Source organism: Pipra filicauda, unplaced genomic scaffold (assembly GCF_003945595.2).
Source record: "Pipra filicauda isolate LSUMZ 115617 unplaced genomic scaffold, ASM394559v2 scaffold44_size3831614_pilon, whole genome shotgun sequence".
Classification (NCBI taxonomy): Eukaryota; Metazoa; Chordata; class Aves; order Passeriformes; family Pipridae; genus Pipra; species Pipra filicauda.
In genome coordinates, this window is record NW_024104587.1 from 3,126,182 (window position 1) to 3,138,503 (window position 12,322).

At 42.2% G+C, this 12,322-nt stretch overlaps 1 long non-coding RNA gene across 1 annotated transcript in view; it reads right to left on the minus strand.

Moving 5' to 3' along the window:
* Positions 1-1,818: 1,818 nt before the first annotated feature.
* LOC120324188 overlaps positions 1,819-12,322 on the minus strand; it is a 47,505-nt gene continuing 37,001 nt past the window's right edge. The window contains exons 3-4 of the long non-coding RNA XR_005565291.1: positions 4,131-4,363; positions 1,819-2,885 (exon numbers count right to left, since the gene is read on the minus strand). This is a non-coding gene — a long non-coding RNA (uncharacterized LOC120324188). The remainder of the gene's footprint in view (positions 2,886-4,130; positions 4,364-12,322) is intronic.

A 12,322-nucleotide genomic window follows, 5' to 3' on the forward strand; every position in this document is an offset into this window, starting at 1 on the left:
TCAAAAAACACCCGGGAGAACTGATTTCTTTTAGGAAATTCTAATATTTTTTTATTTCTTCGACAAACTATTAAAAAAATATAATCTGAGCGTCCTTGTCTCTCCTGCTTCTCCAGCCGCTCCAACTGTCCGGCAGCTGCGATAGATGCTGAGCTGGTAGGGAAGAACCCCCGGTCGTTTCCTCCTTGGAGGGGCTCGTCCCTAATTGCATGCCAAGAAGAAACAGTTCGGGAGCCTTTTAGCCACCCGGGTTGTGAAATCATGAATGGAAAGGAAATAAACCCTAATGCGCAGCCAGGAATCGGCTCCGGCCACTTCTACATTGACTTGTTCTTTTAACAGCTTCTGTATTTTTCCAGCATCGTGGCTCAGGTACTTTGTACAGTGTCTGTGGCTTCATTAAAAGCTTTCTATTATATCCCCCAGGAAAATGCAACTGTCACCTCTCCTTGCCTTTTAAGAAGAGTTGCACTTTCAAAGAATATTTTTCTCCCCTTTTACTAAAAGAAACAGCACTGAATTCAGGTTTTGTAAGTGTTAAATAACTTTCCCAGCGTGTATTAAAGGAAGATTGTATTTTATCAACAGCTGATTGATGCGGCCATGTGATCCTCTCGGTTTGTCTATAGTATCATATTTATTTAACCTGCTGGGGGACTGTGTTCAGGGGCCGCTTGCTCCCGCTGGCAAGAGCACACACATTACACACTACCCCAGGTATTCTGATTGATTGTTCCCACCCCACAGCCTTTGGATCATAATTTAACACAGCAGGTCCTACAGCACAGAGGAGGTTTTCGGGAAATACAGTGAGGGGTTTCTATGAGCCAATACCGAACAGCTACTAGGCTTTTCTGAACTAAAAATTTGATGTATGTATGGAGAGAGGTGGAGGAGCGCTTGCACAATCGTGATGCGAACGGTGGCACAAGTAAATGCCTTTAGCCCCTACATTTGATCCAAGCCCTTCATTTTTAACAGGTTCTTCCTGCAAATGAGCATTTTCAGGGACTTTCAGGGCACCCACCATCATCCACGTCAAACGATCCATAGCGGCAGTCAGTCAATTATATTCAAGCATATTTAAAATGCGGAGAGAGTCAGACGTCATTTTTCTCCTCACTTTCCCCAAATGAAACAGTTCAGAAAGTCTTTTGGCTGCCAGCTGCTGTTTGGCCCCAGAGAGGAGGTAAAACCAAAACACCCTCCACCGACTCCCCCTCCAAAAAACCCCTCGAACAACCCAACCCCCCCAGTCCACAACATGCTCGCCCTGCAAATTGTTTAACAAGCTCTGTGATGAATTAATTTGCGCGGGGAGATCTGGATCCCGGTGGCTGCTCCTCGCAGCGGGGCTGCTGGTCCCTTCCCGGGCAGCGGCGGTGCCAGAGCAGGGCGTCCCAAGGAGAGGTGCGGGATGCGGGTCTGGACTGCGCCCCATATAGGGCAGGTTTATTTAAGGTATTACTTTCCCCCCCCCCGTGTTTATCCTGCGTGCAGCCACGCTTTACTGCGAAAAGCAACGTTTTCCAACTGTTTTTCAAAAATAATTATTATCTTTATTTCCCCCCCCCCTTCCTCCAGCCGGGTCAGGGATGCGCTCCGGGTCAGGTCCTCGCCCCCCAGCCGTCTCCTCGTGCCTGTGACTTTTTTTCCTCTTCCCTGTCTGTGCCCTTTGGAATGATGGGGAACTCACTCATTTACTCTCTGAAGGCTGCACTCTTGTCCCGCAGGAGCCCCTCACGCTGGGGCCGGGAGGCGCCGGCCCCGGGCGGGTACCCCGGGCACAGCCTGGCACCCGGCGGTGTTTACCCATGACTCAGGGCCAGGCGAGGGATGCAGGGGCTCACCAAGGTGAGGGAGATGGCAAAGGAGGTGCCAGGTAATAGATCGGCTCCGGTCCCGCGGGGCAAAGGCGTATTGACAGATCACGTTAATCAGTAATTCTTTTTATTTTTTTTTTTCCTAGTGGGTGCCGGTGACAAACAGGTCCACTCTCCGGGCTCGTAACCCTTTCGTGGCCGGGGCCCCTCTCCCTGCCCACCCTCTCGCCACCCATGTGAGCTTGTCCCGCTCACCCCTTGGGAAATCCCCCCCGGGGGAGGCCGGATGGGTTTCTCAGGGCATTTCTCCTTTCCAGCTTAATTTTGCTCGAGGGAAATTCCGTCACTCAGCACCACCTGTGGTGGGACCTCTTCAGCTGGCCAGGAAAGGCGGTTTTATGGTCCAAATGTCTCTTTTGGAAGAGGGAACGGGAAAAGCTTTTACTCTCCAATAGAGACTTCCCACATTACCTGTTCTGTTGACAAAGTAAAGTAAATCCCGCTTAAAAAACATGATTCCTAGGCTCTGTGAGAATGAGGCATATATGTTTTTAGGGCTTGTTAGTGCCAGGTCATATTGACTAATTCCTGAATAGTTGCCATTGTGCCGCGCTTGCTAAAGGAACCCGAGCAAACACCGCCCGAGAAAGGCTTGTGGTTCCCTTCCAGCGCCGGCTGCAGGCTCGCAGCCAGCCTGTCCCTCCCCTGCCTAATCTCTTCCTTCTAAATTTGTTTAGGAAAGAAAAAAAAATAGATAATTCCTGAGAAGGTGGAGAGGGAGAACGGATCAAACAGCACGGCGAGGGTCATGCACCTCCGAGGCGGTCCCGGGGAGAGCATCAGCCGGAGGGAGATGGAGCGCGCCCGGGGGTTCCCGTCGCTTTTCCCGCTGAGGGGCGATTTCTCCCCGTCCAGGAACGGGATGAGGGATCCCTGCGTGGGCTGTGGAGCAGGGTAGGGCTGTTGCCTTTGGCAGGGTGCGGGGCAGGACCTGCACGCACCGCGCTGCGGGAGCGCCGGGGCCGGACCCGCCCCGACCCGCCGTTCCCCCTCCCCGAGGAGCTGTGGGAGGAAAACAACAACGTTTGTTCATTCCAAGCCTCGGCAAACAGCTAAACTAGTTTACACAGTTGGTTTTGACGAACGAATAAATTGTTTTCTTTAAGTACACCGTCCTAAGCAAGCACACACTTTAACTAGTTTTCCTAGGAGGGAGCTTTTTACTAGATTGCTTTTTCATTGCGTGGCTATCGAAATAAGATAATGACCAAAGAGGTGGAACCTAATCAGCCTTTTAGTTGAGTTTAAAGAGTCTAGAGGTAGTTTAAAGGTAGCTTTGGTCATGTTTGCTGGCCAGCTGCGATGTTTGCACTACCACGTTATGATGGGGAGAGTAATGTGTTTGATAGATAAGGGAAAGAGGCTAGCCAAAAAGCAAGGTCAGGTGTGATAAGGCTTGACACTTTTACTCATTTTTCACACACATAAAAGGAAACTTTAAAATATGAAGCGAAAAGAAGGAAAGACTCGACATGCTAACAGCTATCATAAAAACTGTACACTAACAAACCTTACTTCTTATTTAATTAGCCCAAAACCTTATCATAGTTTGGAACGTGTCATGCCTTTTAAAAAGAAAATCCCAACTTCTATTTTGTCAGCAACTAGGTATGTTCTAAAAATAAACCCTCACTGTTCATGGGATAACCACACAATTCCTCTTCTCCTTTTTCATGTTTTATCTTCACTTTTTAAAGTAGTTAATAAAATAAGTTATAAGCTGAAGATAAGAGCTTGTGAGTGTAATCAATAGTGAAGGGAGGGCATAAGGTTTTGATAGAGACAGAAATCCTGGGGGAAAAGGAAAAAAAAGTCTCTCTGGAGTTAAAATCAGTTCAAAATAAAAACACCAGGATTTGATGAAGAAATATAAAGTCCAATGTAACCAAACAATCAATGGCAAAACTCTCACTACCTTAAATAAGACCTGCTGTGACTTGAATGGTATTTTAGAAATACTGGTGTCCAGGAGCACAGCTCCATATTATTGATCCTACATTCTATGAAAATGAATTGATTTTTGCCATATACACAAGAATGCTAAATCAGAACTTACTATATTTTTTCTTTCAGGAAACATTTCTGCCACCTTCAGCTGAAATCTAAGCTACACTTTGAAGATCAGTCTCTCAACACGTACCTTCCATTTCAGTCCCCATTCAACAAAAAAGTAGTAAGACAATATTTGCAGAGCCATCTAAAACCAATTTTCAAAGGCAAATTAGGCTAATGTACAGAGGCACTTACACACCCATGTCCAAAATGTGGCTTCTCAAAATGCCTGTGCAACTGCTGGTCAAAATAAATCCAGAATGTGTAGGCACTGCAGTTTTTCTCCTTGAAGCCTGGCAAGCACCTAGAATTTGCCTCTGGGCAGGTCTAAGGTGCTCTGTCCCTTGGCAGGGCTGAACAGCTTGGTGTTTTCTGCTTTTTCTCTGAGCTCTTCACAAATGAGGCTTCTGTGCTTGCCCAGGGGGTCTCTAAAAGAGAAAATGAACCAGGTGAAGAAAAAGGACTGACCTGCTGTCTCTTCCCTCCTGGAAGGTGTGCTTTTCCTAACCTTTCATCAGCCCTCTGGGGGTTAGACTAGCCCCAACGGGATAGTGATCTAAGCTCAGGGTCCTCCTCCATCTGAGAGGACATAAGCCCCTGCCCCATCTCTGCTGGGAGATGAAGAGAAATGGGTCACATTTTCACCAGTTCTTCCTGAAATGGCTCCATCCTGAAGAAAAATGGGGCCAGAAAGAATGCAAGCATGAGCATGGCTCTGTATCTCCATGGTTAGAGTCAGCACCAGGGAAAAAGAGGAGGAAATGTAGCTCTTGGGGGAAGCTGGTAAGTCTGGGATCCCCTGTGCTTTCAAGCACCTAAAGCACTGCTGCTGCAAATCCCAGCCCTCAAAACTCCCCAGTTTCTGATATCATTCCAGCTCATAAGGGAAGGAGATTGGACGTTGAATGGTCCCTTGATTCCCACTCCATGCTGAGCACCAGGGCAGATCCCTGAGGGTGGACTGAAAATTCACCCAGAGGAGTCTGATCTTGGCAGAGCTTTCCTGCAGAGTTCAGTGCAGTGCTGGGTTTCGAGGTCCCTGAGCAAACAAGAACTCACGTCCCACGGCTGGTACTGTCACGCCAGCACAGCCCTGTGCCAGCAAACAGCTCCTAATCAGGTGGGGCTCAAATACCTGCATTGTTCCCAGCCAGCGCATTTGATGTGCACTCACACATCCAAGCATAGGATAGGCTTGAACACACACCTAAGGCTTATGAGATTTAGGTGCCTGAACACCTACAATGCTTTGGAAAATCAGTCTGACACACCTGAGTCACTCAGGTATTTTTTATGATACTACTCTTAAGCACCTGCTTAACTGATGCCACATGAGGGGATCTCATAGACTTCATGGAAGCACCTCATGTCTAAAATAGAATTGAGGGCTGTGCTGAACAGGAATGAGATCACTCACCCACTTGGGGATCATACCATGTCCTAACACGCCGCTGGATCATGGCCAAGGCAACAAAAGTACAAAAAGCAGACATGGGATAAAGAAGGTGAAAAGCAGTTTCTCAAGCTTAGCAATATTTTCAGCAATCCTGAAAATAATCCAGGTCAGTGTCTTGGCAAAATCCACTGCTGCACTTCCAGCAAGGACTCATGTAAAGATGGCAAAGGGTTTTCCACATCACCCCAGCCTGGGACAGATGTTTGTCTCCAGTGTGTCTCTCTGCCCCTGAGTCCCACAGAAAAATGACTGGTGGGTGCAAACTTTCCTTAGAGTAATGGGCAGGCAACGGGGGCTCCAGCTGGATTATATTTTTCATTAAAAAAAAAAAAAAAGAACCCTTAGGTTTCAGGAATTATTTTCTTCCTATAGGGGCCACCTTGTACACTTTCTTGGTCTCATTTTAATAATCTATATCAGTGTTGTTTTTTAGCTGATTTTAATGTCAACTGGGGATTAATGTGCATTAATTAAATTGACTGTATTTTCTTTAATGAGCACAAAAGGATTTTATGTTAATACTGATGATCCTAATAAGGATTCTGTCTACTTATCTGTGTTTTCTCAACATCCTGAAATACTTTATTAGGAAACAAATTAATTTAGTTACTATCACAGGGTACAAACAAAAGCTATCAGGTGACTGCTGACTGGGTGTGATGATTAAGCTGTTAGAACTGCACTTAGCTGCAGGACTGTTCATTGCAATGCATTATTTTAAACTTAATTTATGCTTTTTTTATGTCTAGTTTGGCATCGATTGACCTTTCTGGATTGAAACACACTATTAAATGAGCACCTGAGTAGCCTTAAAAGAGACGCTGGAAGTGAAACTGGGTTAGGGCCCATACCTCTTGCCTTGGAGAGCTGCTAAGAAGTAGAAAACAGGGAATTAGCTGGGACCAGATGCTACAGAGTGATTACAAACAGGTAGACAGGTATTAATGTGCAACCGCCTTTCAGCTGTTCAGATTGGTAACGCAAATTAGTTTTTAACTTGCTAAAAACCTATAATATAATAACAATCATTCGCAACAAATGAAAGAAATACATTTATTTGCATGCATGAATATATCTGTGTCAATATATTTTTATACATTCACAGCTGCTCGGAGCTTGAAAGACACTTGACTTGCTGAGCAAGCATTTAATAAAAAGCCCATGGAAATGTTAATTAATGGTATTTGGTACTAAATGCTCACTTTGATGCTAAAATGTTACGCTGTGCAGATTTAAAATTCATTCGGCATTTTTTGCCCTTGTTACCATCTGCAAATTTCCACCCCACACCCCATTCTCACATCAGGTTGCTGAAATAATTTGATAGTATTATAGCATATGCCAGTAATGAACACTAGGGATGGCTTCTGATCCTACTACACCTGTTTAACATCGTGGCTCTCAACTGCCTGAATCTTGTCAGTCATTCGCCTCGTTTCCTTGACTATCCCAACTCAAGCCACCCTTGGTTTTGCACAAGTGTGTAGGAAGAGGAAATGTCCTTCAAAGAACTCCCAAGAACTTCAGCAGCTGTCAGCTCTTAAATAAATCAGAGCAATTCCAATGAACTCAGAAAAAAGTATTCTGCTGAACAGAGTTGTTCAGGCATAAAATAGTTTGCGAGATCCAGCAGCAAGTAGAGGTGTAAGAAATCTGACAGTGGCTTTAGGATATGCTGGAAGAAGGGATCTGAAGGCTTTCAGGGGCTAAAAGCCCTCTTTGCCCACTTTGACCATGGAAAGGAGCTCTGTGAATCCTACCTAAGGTAATTCTGGTTTCCTAAGCCCTGTGGTATTGGGAAATTCAGTCAAGAAAGTGGTAAATATAATTTTAGGGCTGATAATAAGGTAAATTGCAAACTCTTTGAAAATATCTATATGACTGAAAGAAAAAATTGCTTACATTTCAAAGACTTTAATTTTAACCTTTGTTTACAAAAATGTTACCGATCTGATTTACTAAACTACTTATCTTTTATTTACATTTGTCCTCAACAAGAACGTGCAAATGAAATCACAATAACAACTTAAACATATTTTAAAATAATTCCATTGGCTAAAATGTTAGAAAAAGGATTGATTTCTTAAACATACTAAAATTATTTTTTTTTAGATTAAAATTCTTGCTGGAAAAAGACCTCACTGATGTGTCATTTGTAAGGAGAGAATAACTCCTCTAAGATATCCAACTACTCTATGAAATTCCAATGGATAGATGGCTGTGTAGATGTTTAGGCATTTATTTCTTTATATTGTTTCTTTATGTTCAGTTCGAGTTTTCAAATGAATGTTTATATGGGGTTTTAATAACATTTCTGTTTACCTTGTGTCTTTCTTGACAAATTAACCTTTTTCAACAGTAACTATAAATTACATAATCACATTACAGCATTAATTAATTGAAGATATTAGTAGATGACCTATAATTAATATAAAATAATTACAGAAATTATTGTTAGTTTCGGCAATCTGGAGCTGAAACCCTATTTGTAATGTCTTATGCCAGTATTCCTCAGTGTGATTATAGTGTATGCTACAGTAAAATATCCCACGATCATTTTAACTGTGTGCACAGGAGAATTAATTTTTATGCCAGATATCCCCAGCATGTCCAGGCATTGACTTTTACAGAGTGGACTGGGGGCATAATTATGAGCAACACATTTTGCACAGGTCACCAAAGAGCTCCAAACTATAAAAATATAGAATATAAAAATATAAGTGACACCTTCTACCATTTTTTTTTGTTGTTGCTGTTGTCTCTGTAGGCTGTGAATTGTGCTGGCATCAGGTTGCTGTCCTCTAAGGCTTCACTTTTCCTTTCTACCTGGCAGCCTCTGCCACATCCCTCTTGGTCCTTTTGGAGCATCTCAAATGCAGTAGAACTGAGTGTCTAACTTTGCCTAAGGAAATTCAGCTGTAACTTGACAAATTGGCCAAAAAATTGGCCAAGGGGTTAATTCTTGTTTTAAAAAGTGTTTTGTGAGACAGTTAATGACCTATCCTAACTTATTAAAAAACTGGGCGTAGAATGTAAGAATGCAGCAGATGTAGACTTGAGGGATTCTGTTTAGGTCTGCACTCTGGGCACTTTCTATATGTGAAAACTAGACCATAAATTGATTAAAATCCATCTTAATTCAATTATCTTTGTAATTGTTTTCTGTGTCTTCCTTTCCTACACATTCTTCCCCATTTAATAAAATGCATAACTCGATTTGCAGAATCTCAACCTTGCTCTGTCTCCAGAGGCCAGTCCTGAGTTCTCACTCCTAGAAACAGAGTGAAACCTTCCCAAGGATCCTAAACCTTCCTAAAGAGTAAACCAGTCTTCCAACTCCAAACTCTGGTCCCTCTCCTTCCCTAATGAACTGGGAGATTCATTTACCCCACAGTTTGAAGGTAAAACTTTCCATATTAGACTTTCACAAGAAACAGGCTCATTTGCAAATATTTAGCAGGGCTCTGCAGCCCTCCCCAGGGGCAGCTTGGGCAGAAATGTCAGCCTGAGAACTGTAGGACTTTCAGGAGAGTAAAACCACAAAGCTCTGAGCTGACTATAAATGTTACATTACATTTCATTATTGGTTTGGCACACACTATACAAGATGAATGTAGACGTCTTTATCTGTGTGTTTGAATCTCTGTACACGCATCTGTCATGAGTGATATTTTTAAGGTTGCTGCCTTGGTTAGATGAAGACAATAACATTTATTTGTGCAGGGATTGCACTAAATATTGACATGTGTATAAATGGAGGCTGTAGCCAGAAAATACAATCCATAAAGATTTAGGGGATGTCGTTCAAAGCACACAAATCTATGCCTTGTTCATATGCATCTATAAATAGCTGTATAAGAAACTCGAGGCAGTGTCCAGTCTAGATCACGGCCTTATAAAAACAGCTCCTGTGCAAGAGTCCACTTTACAATTTCCTCTGCTCTAACCACCTCCTTTCATTGCAAATTTAATGAGTGCTTTCAAGTGCACGACAAATACAAGATGAGAGAGTTTGGGGAAGCCTCCTTGTCGGGGAAAAGCAACACCTTGAATTAAAGGCATCAACTAGTTGAGCCTCTGCAGTCAAAGCTGTGTTTTCAGAATGTAAAAATAATAGCATTCATTGAACTACTGAAATACTATAAAATAAAGGAGAAAAGTCCAGTAAACACAGCCCCTAAAAACTGCAAAGAAATGCTTGCTTTTGATCTGCAGGAGTATCCGCTTCTCTATATCGTGCAGGAATGATCACTCAGCTTAACCTGTGGGTGCTGCCTAAAGCAATATTTTAACAATTTGATATTTTTTAAAAGCACCCTTGCAATTTCTTGGGACTTTCTTAATTCATTTTTCCCTGTTTTTTTTTTTTGGTGTGTGTTCTTAAGCTAAAGAAAAATGGGATTTTTTTCCCTCCTCTTGTTTTGTCCGTAAACTGATTTATGTTACAGTGAATAGTTACATTACACACCCTTGTGTAAAACATGTTGAACACTAAAGAATAACTGACTATCTACCACTTGAAGATTAATCTTCTCTTTTTTTGACTATCTGAGACTACATGGCACTCACAGCTGGAAAAGAGCATTCCAGCTACAGGTTTGTGTTTTTAATAGCATATGAAAGTTGTTGTCAGTTTTTTTGCAGTAGAATTTATTTATCATCATCATCGCCAGAATAAATCATTGTAATTCTACTGTACATTTCATCCCCAAACCTCAAAGTGCTTTACAGGCATTAATTATCCCAACCAAATTATGCAACATGTAAATGATGCACAGGGATAATTTAACAACTACTAAAAGGAGCTAACTGTGAGGTAGCTCCAGAGAGGTTGTAAATTAGTTGTATGGGTTATCTGAATGAGTTAGTTGTAGCCTGGGAGAGCTGAAAGGTACATTACCCAACCAAAACAGCAATGTGGCATTAGCAGACTGAGTATAATTATGATTTGGCCAAGTTTTTGGATCAAATTATCACATTATGCTGAGATTCACACTGAGATGGGTAAGAGTCCTCCTTCAGTGCCATGTGTGTGCTGGCATCTTTGTGTTCTCCATTCACTAGGGATGATGTGCATTGATGAAGTCTACAGAAGATAAATAATTTTTACCTAGACAGGCCAAACTTGTGACTTTTGGCCCAAAAAAATCAAGGAATAGAGAGGAGTTCTGTTAATTTGATTTTACTTTTAAAGGAAATGAAACCATTCCTCATAAACTGCATTTACAAGGCTGTTCTAAGTCGCATCCCAAAGACATTTCCAACAGCATAGGCAATGCCACCACTCTGCTGAAATGTGGGTCACTGTAACCCACTGTTATCTGGTGAGATGTGATGGGATCACACACCCAGGCAGTAAGGCTGAATGAATATAGAGATGCAAATATTTCTATTACCAATACAGGAACCAGGGGAGATGTTTCCAGCATGACTAGGCTCTTGGTGTGCTCCTCACCTCCAAGTGGAAGGAACTTTAAACTTTTATTTTGAATGCTTCATAGAAACTTTAATTAAGAAACAGAGAAAATTTTAGTCTTGAGGGGAATGGTGCTATTTTAAAATTTTACTGAAGCTACACTTTATGGAACACTCATGGTTTTAAAACACATTTGCAGTAACAATGTTAATTTTGGTCTTTTTCCAGGATTTATTAAAAGGTAATTACTATCACTCTTCCCATCAGCTACTCACCTCAGAACAGTGGCTGTCCCTGACATCAGTCAGATGTTGCCATGGGAAAGAGTAAGTTGTCTTAATTGGACATGTTGTCACTTAAAAACGCCAGAGGGAAAAAAAAAGACAACCCACAACCAAAAGCAATGACCAGGGAACATCTACATGCACTTCTAACAAAGGCTGGAACAAATACACAAGCAATGGAAACTGTTGCCTTTCGTAGGATCAGCAAGTCCAATTTTCAAACAACAGTGCTAAGGTGAGGTTTAGGGGTGCATCTCCTCAGCTACAGCAGCTCATTCCTGCTTATTTCAGGGATAAGACAAAGCCTTTCACCAGCTGAGGATGCTCAGATATCACTCAGATGCCACGTGAGTGCTGCATCCCCTGGGCTTTGAAGAGATGTGGAGTGGTGACCTGTACACACATGTGGGTGTCACAGTGAGAGGTTTGTCAACAGGGTTCAAGGTCAATATGTATCAAAACATGGGGCCTGGCTAATTTATTGTCATTCATGCACTTGGAGTTAAGCAGCAAAGAAGGGGTTAACCATAAAGTATTTCACCTTGAACCTTGCACTCTCTTTATCTAGCACACCATAATAAAAGATCAAGAGTTCCTGCTTATTATCTTATTTTTCCTCCTTGTTCCACTAGGCTAGGGCCCAGACTAGTTATGGATTAACACTGTGATCAATAGTAAGCTTGCTGTCTCACTCTCGGCAGGGGAAAATGAACTCAAAATGCAGTCAAACTCTTATTGATCAAGGATATAGGTCTCACTTTCATTACCTCTGTCTCCTGATAACCCACATATAATGTGATGAGTTGCTAATCTCTCTGATTTTCAATGGACCCTTCACCCCTCCTGTCTGCACAGTAGAGCTTTTATTTTTGCTTCTTCTGTGTAATGCTTGTAGCATTAACTCTCACTCTATTACCATCATGCCTGGTCAATCAGGACTCATAGAAGGACTTTTAAATAGAATTGGGTCAACTGTGTTATGATTTTATTTGGGTATCTCCAAGCAAGTGAGTTACCCTTCAATAATAAACCCTGAGAAGATTGGGTCGTTTGGACAACTCAAACCCATCTCAGGAGAAGATGTTTATGTGGATGCTTGAATTAAAAACATGCTGTGCCATAGAGCACCTATAACTTTTAATTTCATTCTTCCATCCATTGTGGATAAAGACTTATTTCATGTCCATCTATCTCATCTGTCATTTTGGATACTCACAAAGAAATACTTATT